A 15,191-nucleotide genomic window follows, 5' to 3' on the forward strand; every position below is an offset into this window, starting at 1 on the left:
TGAGCACGTGCATAAATGAGTGTATGTGAGTGTGTGTGTGCATGTATGAGTATGAGTGAGTCCATGTGTGTGTTGTGTGTGGATATATATGTGCGGGTGACAAATATAAATTTCTTTACCCGTCAGTCGAGATGGATTTGCAGGTATAGCATTAGTTATTTTATTTGACTTGCAAGTCTGATTCGTTTCTCACAGACACAGGACACCGAACTAGTCTCCTGGACCCCTGGAAAACGAATGAAGAAGGAGACAAAGGGATTTCTGCAAATACATTCAACTGGCATCAAGTTTCACATACACGATTCCCATAGGTCATCCTATACCCCTCCTGACCTGGCCATACATCCTGATTGGCTCACTTCTCATCCCTTCCTCTGGCCTCCTATTACCCAGCATCCTTTTCTCCTCCTTAGCTGGACACCCCTCCCCCTTGCTTTGCCACGCGTTCTGAAATCCTTTGTCTGTGAACTAATAAAATCAGACCGGCCTATTTACATTACAGTAACTAATATCTCTAAAGTAACTATTTTATATCACATTTCTCATTCCCTCCTTTTATCATTTCATGATAACCTATCTATTCAATCCGTAGCTACAGTCCCTCATCTAAAAAGATTCGTCGCTGCATTTCCAATTCCTGTAGTAGCCCCCTTCATCCGCTGCACTCTCGTGGATCCTAACAGCCAAGATTCTTGTGGCGTCTATCTGTTCCAGTGCACCCCACATTCTACCCATCACGCATTTAAGGATGGCTGGGCCCACAAAGATGCAGCCAATAGCCACTGCTAAATACATGGCCATATTTATCAACCAGTCCTTCCAACCTCCAAATCCCCAGTTACCCCAAGAGTCAGGGTCCTGCATTCCGTCCAGGTGATCCCGTATGCGATCCATAAATTTAGTGATGTTAGCGGTTAAGTTTTGAACTCCCATGATACACTTACCCTGTACTATGGCGCATACCTCACCCTCACGGACCAGAAGATAGTCAAGAGCATACTGGTTCTGCATTGCAAACAACCGCAGCTACAAGACGCTCAGAATTCCCCACCCGGCTGAATGGCCCCGGTTGGGTGCGAGAACCTGAGGTTGTTCCCAGTTCTCGCAGAATTCAGCTGAGACTGCCCGGCGTGCTAACTGATTATGCAGCATCCACGCCGAGGGGCAGGTAACTGTGGTAGGGACTAGAGTCCCAATAGCAATTTGGCGGGGAAATGGGGGTGACAAAACATTGATCGCTGTGCCATTAAATAAAAAGTAGTATCCTTGCTCCGTGTACAGGCTAGCATCACAATCAGTATATCGGTTGCGTAGGGATACCCCAGTAGCCCAGTTTACCCATTCGGGCCGCCTAGCAATGCGGAAAGTCCTAGTCCCAACAGTGATGTGAGAGACATTCGCCCAGCCACAAAGGAGCTGGAGGCCGGCGTTCAATGTATCCTTCACTGCTGAAACAATTCTCGTACGACTGGGAGTCCCTATTGGGAGTGAAGTGGCTAGGTATGTACGCCCTCCACCGTTGCAGCCTATCATACTGTGAATGATAATTATCCCGAGGAAGGGGAAGGCAAATAGCCAGTGGTGCTGAACCGGATCGTAAGGAAGAGTGACTTGCTCGGGCGGTGGCTCGGAACGCTGACAATGAACCACCGTTTGGGGAGTGCCCCAAAGTGGTGAAACAGAAAATAACCTAGACACCGCTGCAGGGTTCGGGTAGCAGACAACCCGTCCCTGGCAACTCAAGCGGTGGTAAATCTGGTAAAAGAGATTCATACTACCCGGGTTTTCCTCAGTTTGGCCTCTAAATGAATTAAGTGTATCTCCTGATAACCTACGTTCTAGTTGTACTCCCCTTCTCACACGCTCCATCCTCTCTCTAGTCCCCCTCTCTCTTCCACAACCTCTTCCTACCCTCTCCTGACGGTCTGATTTTACCTTTATCGCACCAATCTTAACACATCCAAAATCAAATTTACATGTACTCCAAAAACAAGGCAATGTCCATGTAATGTTCCCTTCCCATCGCCGGGACCGGTGCAATTGCTTCATGAGTCCTGCATTGTTCGTTAATCTGATGACCTTCCATGAGTCGATACCATGTCCTCGTATATGGGGGCATTGAAGAACATCACCTCTGCATAAACTAAATGTCCTTGTAGTTTGGTTGGGGTTACAAATGTAGATAATATGTCCCTTTTCCATGTCCGTCCCCGATGTCACTCCAAGCGAGGTGAGGCCGTGGTTACACAGGCGGTGCGTAGCCACCCCATCATGCTCCACACCTGTAAAATAGCACTGGGGAAGGGAGGCAGGTTAATCTGTCCAAGAAAATGAGGCCCATTATCAGAACTCAACTGAGCTGGTATCATGTACCGGGGAATGATTTCCTGCATCAGAATTTTAACCACAGTAGCAGCTTTATTATCGATAGTCGGATACACCTCGACCCATCTACTGAACACATCCACAATAACCAAAACATATTTATAATATTGACAACATTGACACCTTTCCAACTCAATGTAATCCACCTGGAGCATCTCAAAGGGACCAGTGGGCAACGGGGTTTGCCTCATACCACAAGGGATACCTTTGCCGGTGTTATATTGCTGACAAATCAAACACCGCGTGCTGATACTCTGAGCCAACACCTGCATTTTAGGGCGCCACCAAGGGTTCAGCAACAAATCACTAGTCCCCTGAGCTCCACAATGAGTTGCAAAGTGTACACATTCAGTGACCCATAAAGCCAGTACATCAGACATACAAGTCTGATGTCCTGGCGTGGTCCATAAAGAGAAAACAGAATCATATGTACAACCTAACCGTTTCCACATTTGTTTATCACTCACAGGAGTGTCCTCCTGTAACCTTATGACGTCTTGGATGGCTGGCATTGACTTGTCAGAGGCAGACATATTTATAGCAGAACGTTTAGTCTGACCTAACATTTTAGGCACTTGTTGAATTTGTGCGGCTGTCCGCGCTGCACAATCTGCTTGTTCATTACCAACGTCAACTGGGGTCTTACCGTTTGTGTGGGCGGCGCATTTAATGATGGAAATCTGCGTGGGCATAAGGAGGGCCTGCAGTAGGTCATTAACTAAACCCCGGTGGGATATTTCCGTGCCGGCCGAGGTAAGGAACCCCCTATTCTTCCAGAGCTGTGGGTTGGCAGAAGTCGAGTGTTAATCGCTTCAGGGACCTCAAAATATTTTATGGAAATGCCGTCTGGCGTGACTTGAAGTGCGTTCTCTGTTGGATCTGAATGATCCACTGCCCTCCTTACCATAGGCCCCAGATTCTTGGCATGATACCGGTCGTGGATCTGACGTGTAATATGAGGGCTTACCGAAGCTGATTGTAGCCATAAATGTGGTGGTATTGTAATAAAATCGGCCATACCTTCTTTTCCCGTGACTATGGCTGTAACTTTGACTGGCCATTCGGTCCCAATTAACAGCCGGTATTTGTCCTCCAACATCCAGTTTTGTCTGGTTCTGTCATAGGCCAGGGTAACGTGATGCAGTGAATGTTCAATGTCTAACGTCCACCACTGGGGGGGTGATAGAAATATAGCACTGTTGTCTCATCCTCCATGATTGAACCGTTACCCCTTCGACTCCGCACTCTAGCTGTAGCTGGAAGATACACAGTAAATCTCGGGCCAACAAGTTACAGTCCAATCCAGTAGTCACTACAAACTGATGATCTGCAGACTTATTCTTGTAAGTGACTGTCACAGGTTCAGAGATAGGATACTCACACACCTGTCCTTGGAACCCCAACAAATGCTGCGTGTGGTCAGATAGTGGTAGTCGAAGTTCTGATTGCACTGAAGACATGGCTGCTCCAGTGTCGATTACAAATGGGCAGTGTTGATCTCCTATCTGCAGAGGGATAATAGGTTCCCTGTCCAATTGGAGAGTCCTTATGACTAAATTAGCTAGTCAATCCTGTGTTGTGAAAGGGTTTGCCTGGGAGAAGTCAGTGTATCTCGTCTGTCCTCCCCTTGGTGGATACCTCCTCCTTTGGGTCGGGTAGTCTCCCTCTGCTGCCCGTCTTTTAAAGGGGCATTCCTGTTGCCAGAGATCTGCACGGCCGCAATTAAAACATGCATTGCTCCCTCTATACCTGCCCCGTCCTTTTCTCCCAGTAGACCAATGGCCCCTCAGAGGGGGCGGCGGTTGTAAAGCTGTTGGTACATACGGTGGGCCATAAAGAGGAGCTGAGGGTCCCTTTGGGTGGGTTTGATATCTTCCCCCTTGCTGATCCACCCACCCAAAGTCACAATATTGCGGTTGCAGCTGGAAAGCCATCGTATCTGCCGCTGGTTGGGGTCTCAGATCATCCTTTTTCATTACATACTCAGTCTTAGTCTTTGTAACTGAGCCTCCTTCCAGGCCTACACCCTCCTTCCAATAAAGTCTGACTGCCCTTGCCATCTGGGAAGGGTCGTTCTCTGTCCAATTCATGTTATTACATTTCACGGCAGTAGCCACGGAAGGTGGTAGGCAACGCATTAACATAGCACAATATTGAGGGGAATTCTGACCATTTTGATATGGCAAGTCGCCTGACTGCACACGGTAGATTTCATAAAACATTCCAGAAATTCCTCTGGCTCTTCAATCTTTTTAGGTTTGAGGTCTAAGATAGCAGAAATATTTATGGGCTTTTGAAATGTGTTATTCAACGCATTCAGGATTTGTGTCCGTCTATCATCGTCCAACGCATGGGCTTGCTGAAGTGCGGCGGGGCTAGCATAATTCAAGTGATTAAGATGATTGCGGTACTCTGCTGGGGTTAAAACCTGCTGGACTAGGGCCCAGAGGTCCCTGGAATCAGTTTGATTAATTGAGATGGTAGTTCTCAGGTGATCCACGAAAGCAGCAGGAGATTTTTTTCTGTCTGGGATTGTAGCCATAATAGCCATCATCTCACTGGGTGTCCATGGGAAATAACCGTCTATCGTGGGTTGGGCGGCCGCTGTCACAGCGTCAGGGTTTGGTATTTTCCTAATTGGCAACTGTCTCAGAGTCTCACCAGGGGGCACTCTAGCTATTTCCTCTGGCTCTTCCAAGACTTTGACGTCCCTCCCTGTCACTAGAGGGAGCTCCTTCTCCTCAGAACCATCCCTTTCCTCTCCCTTTGTTCTCGGAGTTTTCTGTTCCCCCTTATCGGTCTGAAGGGATTTAGGTGGTATGCTTGATTGTTTCTGGATAGGATCAGGCCCTTCTCTTGCTGTCCGAGATCAGGTCCTAGAGCTAATTGGGCTTGTGGAACAGAGCCCCCTTCTCTCTCAGACAGTGAAGATGGTACTGAAGGGGCTGGAGGGGCTGGCATGATTTGAATCTGGGGAGCAGTGACTGGATATAAATTATGATACTCTGGTGGTTCTGGAATTAGTGCAGACAATGCTACAGGTGCAGTCAGAATCCTTGCCGACCTGGTCAAAATGTCCAATTCGTCATCTTCTGTCTCTGTCAATGCAAGGCCAGCCATTGAACTACGTAGCCCATTGTTTTTTTTTCCTCTTCACTAATTGGAATCCCCATTTTAAGGGCATTTTCTTGCCAACTTAATAACATGATCTTATCCCTCTCATGTTGACAATATTGTCTCCATAATCTAATTAACTCTTTAGCTTTGATACTTTGGCTCTTTCTTTTTTATTATTATTATATATATTTTTTTATTTGCCTATTTATAACCAATGGCAATTTTTGCTCCTTGGCAAAATTATTGAAAAGGTTCTAACAGTGTTCTTTTAAAACTTAAAATGTTTGAAAATTCAAATTGAATTACTGCAACTTGCAAGCTTAGCTCTGATCTCAACTCAGAACTAAATTTACGATTTGCTTAACACAAACTTGTATAACCTTTACAACTTAATTAATTCTTTATCTTAACAATTTTTCTTTTAACAAGTTTTTCTTACATTCACAAAAGTGTTAGCTGCTATCAATGAGGGAGCAGTTAGCTGCGGTGATGTATACCGGAGCAAAGTCAACTGTCATTTCCAGATTTACACTTTTTAAAATGGTGTCAGTGAATTTCTTTAAGTTTCTATTAATTCACAAATAAAATGAGATAAACATTATTTCAAGTGAGTAAAACTTAAGATTCTGGCAATTTCAATCAATTGCTTTCAAAAATAATAACTTTTATCAAAGAGGTGGAGAAACCCACTGGTTTCCTTTAATTAATTCAAAACGTAACTTTGCTGGAGTTCACTGACTCGAAGGAAAGGTATCCAATTACGCCACAAGCTGCCTGTTAACTCAAGCTGCTGTTAACCCTTTGAGAGACTTCTGCTTTAACTAACATGCAGCATCCAGTTTGTTTTAAAATTTATCGTTTCTCGCCACTTCAGTCCAAGGGTACAATTTTAGCTTAATCAACTATAGTTTTAAAAACACTCGTGGAACTGAACCATCTTTCCGATGTCCCATCAGTTCATCAAAAACACTCATAGAACTGAACCATCTTCCGCTGTCCCATCAGTTCATCAACAACACTCGAGCAACTAAGCCATCTTCCCGATGTCCCATCAGTTCCACAATTAACCCAAAACTGAACTATCAATTATGATATCCCATCAGTTTAATTTTCTAATCCCCAGACTGACCTTTGATTTTGTCGAGATGATCTTTCCGTACCAACCGCGAGTAGCCAGACCAATCAGGCCATAAGAAGAGGGGAAAAATTAATGCGCGGTCATTTTCCAGCAATACATTGTGGGCCCATTTTTCCACTCTCCTTTGGTCCATAATCAGTCTAATTCTGAGTTCGCAGCTGGCCAATGACCATCTTGAGAAATCCCGGGTTTCCGGCACCAAATGACAAATATAAATTTCTTTACCCGTCAGTCTGGCCTCAATAAAAGTCGAGATGGATTTGCAGGTATAGCATTAGTTATTTTATTTGACTTGCAAGTCTGATTCGTTTCTCACAGACACAGGACACCGAACTAGTCTCCTGGACCCCTGGAAAACGAATGAAGAAGGAGACAAAGGGATTTCTGCAAATACATTCAACTGGCATCAAGTTTCACATACACGATTCCCATAGGTCATCCTATACCCCTCCTGACCTGGCCATACATCCTGATTGGCTCACTTCTCATCCCTTCCTCTGGCCTCCTATTACCCAGCATCCTTTTCTCCTCCTTAGCTGGACACCCCTTCCCCTTGCTTTGCCATGCGTTTTGAAATCCTTTGTCTGTGAACTAATAAAATCAGACCGGCCTATTTACATTACAGTAACTAATATCTCTAAAGTAACTATTTTATATCACATTCGTCACACCTGTACCTATATGCGCATGTGGATATGTGCCTGTGTCTATGTTTGTGTCTCATCAATGTCGCTGCGTCAAAATATTGGAATTGCCTTGATCGCTAACAGTGCTGTGGGTATAACTACACCGTGTGTACTGCAGCAGGTCAAGAAACAGCTCATCATCACCTTCTAAAGGGCAATGATGGATGTGCAATAAATGCTCACAGTCAAAGAAGCTGATTGACTGCGCATATATGGGTCTGCCTGTGTATATATGCACCTGTGTATATATGTGTTTATGCCTATGTAAAAATGCACCTGTGAATATATGTGCCTGTGTGTATATATGCATATGCCCATGTATATACGCACCTGTGTGTATGTCTGTGTATATATACCTGTATATGTTACTGTGAAAAGCCCCTAGACGCCACATTCCGACGCCTGTTTGGGGAGGCTGGTACAGGAATTGAACCTGCGCTGCTCGCATTGTTCTGCATTGTAAGCCAGCTATTTAGCCCACTGTGCTAAACCAGCCCCTGTCTGCATGGGTTTCCTCCGGATGCTCCGGTTTCCTCCCGCAAGTCCCAAAAGACATGCTGTTAGGTGAATTGGACATTTTGAATTCTCCCTCAGTGTACTCTGTATTATTCCTTGTGTCTGAATAAAGCTTGTGGTCTTACAGTTGAAGCAGATGCTTTATTTCTATGCGTTTGTTCTCTCTCCAGTGCTTATAGAATTTACAGTGCAGAAGGAGGCCATTCGGCCCATCGAGTCTGCGCCGGCTCTTGGAAAGAGCACCCTATCCGAGGTCCACACCTCTACCCTATCCCCATAACCCAGTAACCCCACCCAACACTAATTGCAATTTTGGACACTAAGGGCAATTTATCATGGCCAATCCACCTAACCTGCACATCTTTGGACTGTGGGAGGAAACCGGAGCACCCGGAGGAAACCCACGCACACACGGGGAGGATGTGCAGACTCCGCACAGACAGTGACCCAAGCCGGAATCGAACCTGGGACCCTGGAGCTGTGAAGCAATTGTGCTATCCACAAGGCTACCGTGCTGCCCTGCTTAGACTATGTAACATCTGAGCTGCCTGTCTGTGTCCTACTTACCAGCTGCCGTTCCTGTGAAGAGAGAGGGACTGACTTCCTGTTTGTCTATGTATTTATATGTCTCTGGTGCTCCCTCTAGTGGTTACTTAGTTGTAGTGTATTTACCTTAACCCCTTGTGTATATACAGTGATGCATATCACTACATCCCCCCTTTTTTCTTGTTACATATTTTCTGCACTTTGTTAAAGAAAATTGTACAACACAGGTAGATAAATGATGATATGTACAAGTTGTGACGATAATGATGATTATACAAAGCCAATTAATATTTATGAGTCCAATCTTAATAAAAATAAATTATGAGTTCAAACTTTATGAATTTGTTCGGTTGAGTTGCTTTCTTCTTCTGTTGTTGAAGTGGTGATGTTGATGTTGTCATTTCTTTGTGAACGTTGTCAGTGTTCTTGCGTTTAAGTAACCAAGAAGTCATCATGAGGTGTTCGAATGGTCGAATCATTTTGTTGTCTGATTTGAACTTTTTTTTTCCTTTGCTTGTGGTAGCGATTCTGTATGTCATCTTTGTTGTCTGACCTGGACTTTTTCCTGTGCTTGCAGTATTGATTCTGTATATCATCTTTGTTGTCTGACCTGGACTTTTTCCTGTGCTTGCGGTATTGATTCTGTATATCATCTTTGTTGTCTGACCTGGACGTTTTCCTGTGATTGCGGTATTAATTCTGTGTGTCATCTGCCTTGAAAGCTGGTTTGCTTGTTTGTAGTGGAGCAAATGTGAATTTGTGAGAATCGTTGTCATGCCATGGTATGTTTGTACTCTTGCCATTGTTTTGAGCTGTGCTGTTACATGGTACAACTCTGCACATGAAGGACAATGTCGTACAAGTTGTTGTTTCATTGATATTGTTTTTGTCGTTTTTGTCTTTGTTGTTTCCTTTGTTGTTCTTGTTGTTTTTGTTGTGCTTGTTGTTGCTGTTGTTGTTCTTGTTTCTGTTGTGCTTTTTGTTGTTCTTGTTGCGCTCAATGACTGTTCCGTGTGGATAATTCGAGTCATTCTCAAAGTTATTGGTGTCAGTGTCCTTTGTGGTATCTGATGTTTCATTGAGCGTTTCTTCTTGAGGATTGTGTGAATGATCTGATGTTGCATTGACCTTGGCGACATCAGTCATTTGTGGTTGATGTGATTCCTCTTTTATTCCTTGGTGCTCCTCTTCTGGAGTCATTTCTGGTTCACTTGAATTGATTGCTTGGTGCTCCTCTTTTGGAGTCATTTCAGGTTCACTTGAATAACTCAGCCATGTCTGAGTAGTATTCTTCGATAAACAAATCATCTTCTTTGGTTTCGGATTTGTCATTGTGCTCTTCACTTCGGGTGGTGCAAACTGCTTGTTCCAGGGAGCTGCGGAGGTTATTTTCAACTGCTGGTAGAAGTTCAGGCATTGTTCTGTCTTTTGAGGTGAAAGAATTGTGTTTTGTATCTTTAAAACACTTTCTTTCAATTTTCGGACGTTGCCCCTTTCAGTGGGCATGGTCCGGGGCCTCTGACGTCATGGCGCTCATTACGTAAAGCGTAGGAAGGGATTGTGCATGCGCAAATCGCTTTTCCTTTACTGTGCGCTTTTTCATAATCTGCGCATGCGCGACTTGCGCAAGTCAAATCCCTCTTGGAGCTTTGTGCTCTTTTTGTTCAACGGCACATGCGCAGACCGATTTGTGCCCAAAACTTCTTTTTCCAATTCGATCTGAATCGAAAACGTCTTTATTGAATTGCGCATATGCGGCTGCCGTTTCCTGCGCATGCGCAGACCCAGATTTGCGTCTTTTGTTCCCCGGGGAGTTTAAAATGTGCTCAGACGTCATTTTAACTTCTTCAGACCAGTGGAAAAGAAATGTTTTGCTGTTTTTTCTTGTTAAAAACTTAAAGTTATTTTCTTCTTGCGATCTGCGCTTGTCAATCGCGATTTCCAGCATTAACCCTTTCTGTTCTGATGATTGTTTGAGTTTTGCAACACTCATTCCCTGTGCAATTTGGTCTCTGAGCATTGAATGTTTTAAAGCAGCATTGTTACTGGTGTTACAGTAATCTTCAAATGTTTTAAGTATTACTTCCAATTTGGTGTTGTCTTCACCCTTCAATTAATTAAAGCAGTCATAGATTTCTCTAGCTTCATGTCCTGCTAGGAGAAGTGCTATTTTCATTTCTTCTGAGGACGCGCTCAAATCATTAGCTACGATATGCAGTTCGAACATTTGTTTAAAGATTTTCCATCTATGACTTAAATTCATGGTTGTTCCCAGCTGCGGTGGAGTTCCAACGAGTTGCATCGACTCAGCGAAGTCTCCCCACGTCCGGGTTTTCTTCTGTTTTCCGTGCTTTGTCTGCATCTTGTGTGACTTTTCTAGTAAGCATTCTGAAGTCACCTGGTCCTGGTACCATGTATTATTCCTTGTGTCTGTATAAAGCTCGTAGTCTTACAGTTGTCTTATGTCGACTTACAGGAAACTACAGGCCGGTGAGCCTTACGTCAGTGGTAGGGAAATTATTGGAGAGAATTCTTCGAGACAGGATCTACTCCCATTTGGAAGCAAATGGACGTATTAGCGAGAGGCAGCATGGTTTTGTGAAGGGGAGGTCGTGTCTCACTAATTTGATAGAGTTTTCGAAGAGGTCACAAAGGTGATTGATGCAGGTAGGGCAGTGGATGTTGTCTATAAGGACTTCAGTAAGGCCTTTGACAAGGTCCCTCATGGCAGACTGGTACAAAAGGTGAAGTCACACGGGATCAGGGGTGAGCAGGCAAGATGGATACAGAACTGGCTAGGTCATAGAAGGCAGAGAGTAGCAATGGAAGGGTGCTTTTCTGATTGGAGGGCTGTGACTAGTGGTGTTCCACAGGGATCAGTGCTGGGACCTTTGCTGTTCATAGTATATATAAATGATTTGGAGGAAAATGTAACTGGTCTGATTAGTAAGTTTGCAGATGACACAAAGGTTGGTGGAATTGCGGATAGTGATGAGGACTGTCAGAGAATAGAGCAAGATTTAGATCGTTTGGAGACTTGGGTAGAGAGATGGCAGATGGAGTTTAATCCGGACAAATGTGAGGTCATGCATTTTGGAAGGTCTAATGCAGAGAGAATATACAGTGAATGGTAGAACCCTCAAGAGAGTCAGAGAGATCTCGGTGTACAGGTCCACAGGTCACTGAAAGGGGCAACACAGGTGGAGAAGGTAGTCAAGAAGGCATATGGCATGCTTGCCTTCATTGGCTGGGGCATTGAGTATAAGAATTAGCAAGTCATGTTGCAGCTGTATAGAACCTTCGTTAGGCCACACTTGGAGTATAGTGTTCAATTCTGGTCGCCACACTACCAGAAGGATGTGGAGGCTTTGGAGAGGGTGCAGAAGAGATTTACCAGAATGTTGCCTGGTATGCAGGGCATTAGCTATGAGGAATGGTTGAATAAACTGTTTGTTCTGACTGAAACGACGGAGGTTGAGGGGCGACCTAATAGAGGCCTACAAAATTATGAGGGGCATAGACAGAGTGGCTTTTTCCCAGGGTAGAGGGGTCAATTACTAGGGGGCATAGGTTTAAGGTGCGAGGGGCAAGGTTTAGAGTAGATGTACGAGGCACGTTTTTTACACAGAGGGTAGTGGGTGCCTGGAACTTGCTGCCGGAGGAGGTGGTGGAAGCAGGAACGATAGTGACATGTAAGGGGCATCTTGACAAATACATAAATAGGATGGGAATAGAGGGATATGGACCCAGAAAGTGTAGAAGATTTTAGTTTAGTCGGGCAGCATGGTCAGCACAGGCTTGGAGGGCTGAAGGACCTGTTTCTGTGCTGTACTATCTTTGTTTGTTCTTTGTTCTTTGAAGTAGATGCTTTATTTCTATGAGTTTGTTCTCCCTCCAGCGCTTAGACTATGTTACATCTGAGCTGCCTGTCTGTGTCCTGCTCACCAGCTGCCGTTCCTGTGACGAGAGACTGACTTCCTGTTTGTCTATGTATTTATACATCTCTGGTGCTCCCTCTAGTGGTTACTTAGTTGTAGTGTATTTACCTTAACCCCTTGTGTATATAAAGTGATGCATATCACTACATACCCGAACAGGCACTGGAGTGTGGCAACTAGGGGATTTTCACAGTAGCTTCATTGCAGTGTTTATGTAAGCCTACTTGTGACACTAATAAAGATTATTATATGTCTGTGTATATATATGTGTATGCCTGTGTGTATATGTGCCTGGTGTATATATGCGGCTGTGTGGGTTGTCCATGTGATGTAAATATAGATTTGCAAATGAGTCACTCTATGCAAACCAGATGCAATACTTTAACCATATTAATTAAAAAGAAGGCATCTCTTCGTTGTTCTATGTAGCTAATTTTCTAAAGATCTGAAGGAAAACACCTACACCCCATCTGCTCATTTTCATTTTACTGTTTTGCACAGTTGATACAGTTGATATTTGAGGTAGTTTGGGGAAATTGGATGATTCAATTATCGCATTTGAAAGGGAACGAAAGTTCCAGATATGAGAGCTACTTCATTATCTTTTGATTTCTTCTAAATGTAATTCATTTTATTCAATGAGTCTCAGAGGTTATACAATTGGCAGCAAATGACAGCGAAGCTTGACAAAGGATTAGGAAATATCGGTTACGTTTTATGGAAAACAATACATAAAATAAACAAAAGCGCCGGGATCATCAAATGCTCACAGAGTTTATTTCATGCCCATTGTTGCCCATTGAAGCAACCCCCGCCTCCAGGAAACCCTGGAGCGCGGGGTGGGAGGGGAGGGGTGGCGGTGCACTGCCAACGGAATGGAGAACCCCACCGGCGGACAATTCACCCCATTAAGTGTGGGAAATCAGAAATAAAAATAAAACACAGCAAAAACCGCACATTCATACATTAGCATTTCATTAGCGAGCGCTCCCTCCAGGCCTTGCCCCCTCATGGAATAATCACCGACGTGACGCAGGCCAGTGTAATTTACAACATGTTTGGCCAGCCAAGGGGAGCACAGGGAGAGGTATAGCCTGGGGAGGGGGGGGGGGGGGGGGGGCGGTGCTAGAGAGTCCTGCCGGGGTAGTGCCCTTACATTTCCCCCTGGCACAGGTTGGCACTGTAGGGTTAGCAGTGTCAACCTGGCTGTGTCAACCCGGCAGTGTCAACCTGTACCAAGGGTCAGTGCCAGGGGTGGGCTCTAGTAGGGGTCAATGGTGGGGGGAGGGTGTATATATGTGTGGTGGACAGTTGGGAGAGCGGACATTTCAGGGGGCTGCCGGCGATGGATGTTGGGGGGTGGGGGTGGGGGTGGGGTGGGGGGGGGAGGCCCAAATGATATGGGCTAGGGGCCGTCAAACCACAGCGCTGACCGAGACGGCCTTTAAAGATGGCGCCCAATCTGTTTGGAGTTGCTTTCCTGGCTCTGCGAAGCCCTGCTCCACCAGAGTGGTGGCGTAAACCAGGCCCACTCACGTTATTTTGGCAAAGAGGCTGAAAATGCTGCGAGAAATCACAACACTGGCAGGATTTGCACCTTTTGTTTCTCGCAGGAGCTGACACATTGCCATTTTTTGGTAAGATTCCGCACTCTTCTTTTCTCTTTACAGATGATGTGACGTGGATGTGTCGCTAAAATCTTTGCTTTTATTCCTATTTTAAAATAATTACGCAGTTTCAACTTCCCCTGCTTTAGCCAGCTCTCTGTTCTGCAGATCTGTCATACTGAACAAATAAAATCTCTTTACAACTGTCGCCTTCCTGTTAATTTGGCTCCTGTGTCATCTGCTCCTACACGCACAGTTTAATTCTGTAGCTTAATTTTATATCTCTTATTCACCTTTGTATTTTGAAGACTTAGATCAAGATTATTTCATGACTCAAATGTCAACTGTCATCAAAATGCCAAGTTTGTTCGGCTGTTCATCAATGATTCCAATACAAAATGTTCTTTTATATGATAAATTCAACATTAAGTCCTCAATGGCCCACAGGATAATTGCATTTTCTGGTGTCTTACTGAATTACGCGGAAAGATTTAATTGTTAATCCTTTTTTTTTAGCATCTCACGGTAGTGTCCTAGGGCCAATCATCTTCAGCTGCTTCATCAGTAGCTGTCCTTCCATCATAAGGTCAGAAGTGGGGATGTTTGCGGATGACTGCACAATGTTCAGCGCCATCGGCAACTCCTCAGATAATGAAGCAGCCCGTGTCCAAATGCAGCAAGGCAATATCCAGGCATGGGATAACAAGTGGCAAGTAACTTTCGCGCCACGCAAGTGCCAGGCAATGACCACCTCCAACAAGAAAGAATTTAACCATCGCCCCTTGACATTCAATGGCATTAATATTGTTAATCCACCATTACCAACTTCCTGGGAGTTACCACTGACCAGAAACTGAACTGGACTAGCCATATGAATATTGTGGCTACAAGAGCAGGTCGGAAGCTAGAAATCCTACAGCAAGTAACTCACCTCCTGACTTTCCAAAGCTTGACCACCATCTACAAGGTACAAGTCAGGAGTGTGATGGAACACTCTCCACTTGCCTGGATGAGCACGGCTCCAACAACACTGAAGAAGCTCGACACCATCCAGGGCAAAGCAGCCCCGCTTGATTGTGTTATGGGCCAGGGTTTAGAAAACTCCAAAGTAGATCATGGAGTTCACCTGACCTACATTGGTTACGATAAGCACAAGGGCCTGCCTTTCAGGTGTTAGTCAACAGAGGCCTTAAGGATTTTAAATCAAAAACAAAGTTTATTCTACGAATTTAGTTAACATTTTTATAAACACACACAC

The sequence above is a fragment of the Scyliorhinus torazame genome, chromosome 13 (genome assembly GCF_047496885.1).
Source record: "Scyliorhinus torazame isolate Kashiwa2021f chromosome 13, sScyTor2.1, whole genome shotgun sequence".
Taxonomy (NCBI): Eukaryota; Metazoa; Chordata; class Chondrichthyes; order Carcharhiniformes; family Scyliorhinidae; genus Scyliorhinus; species Scyliorhinus torazame.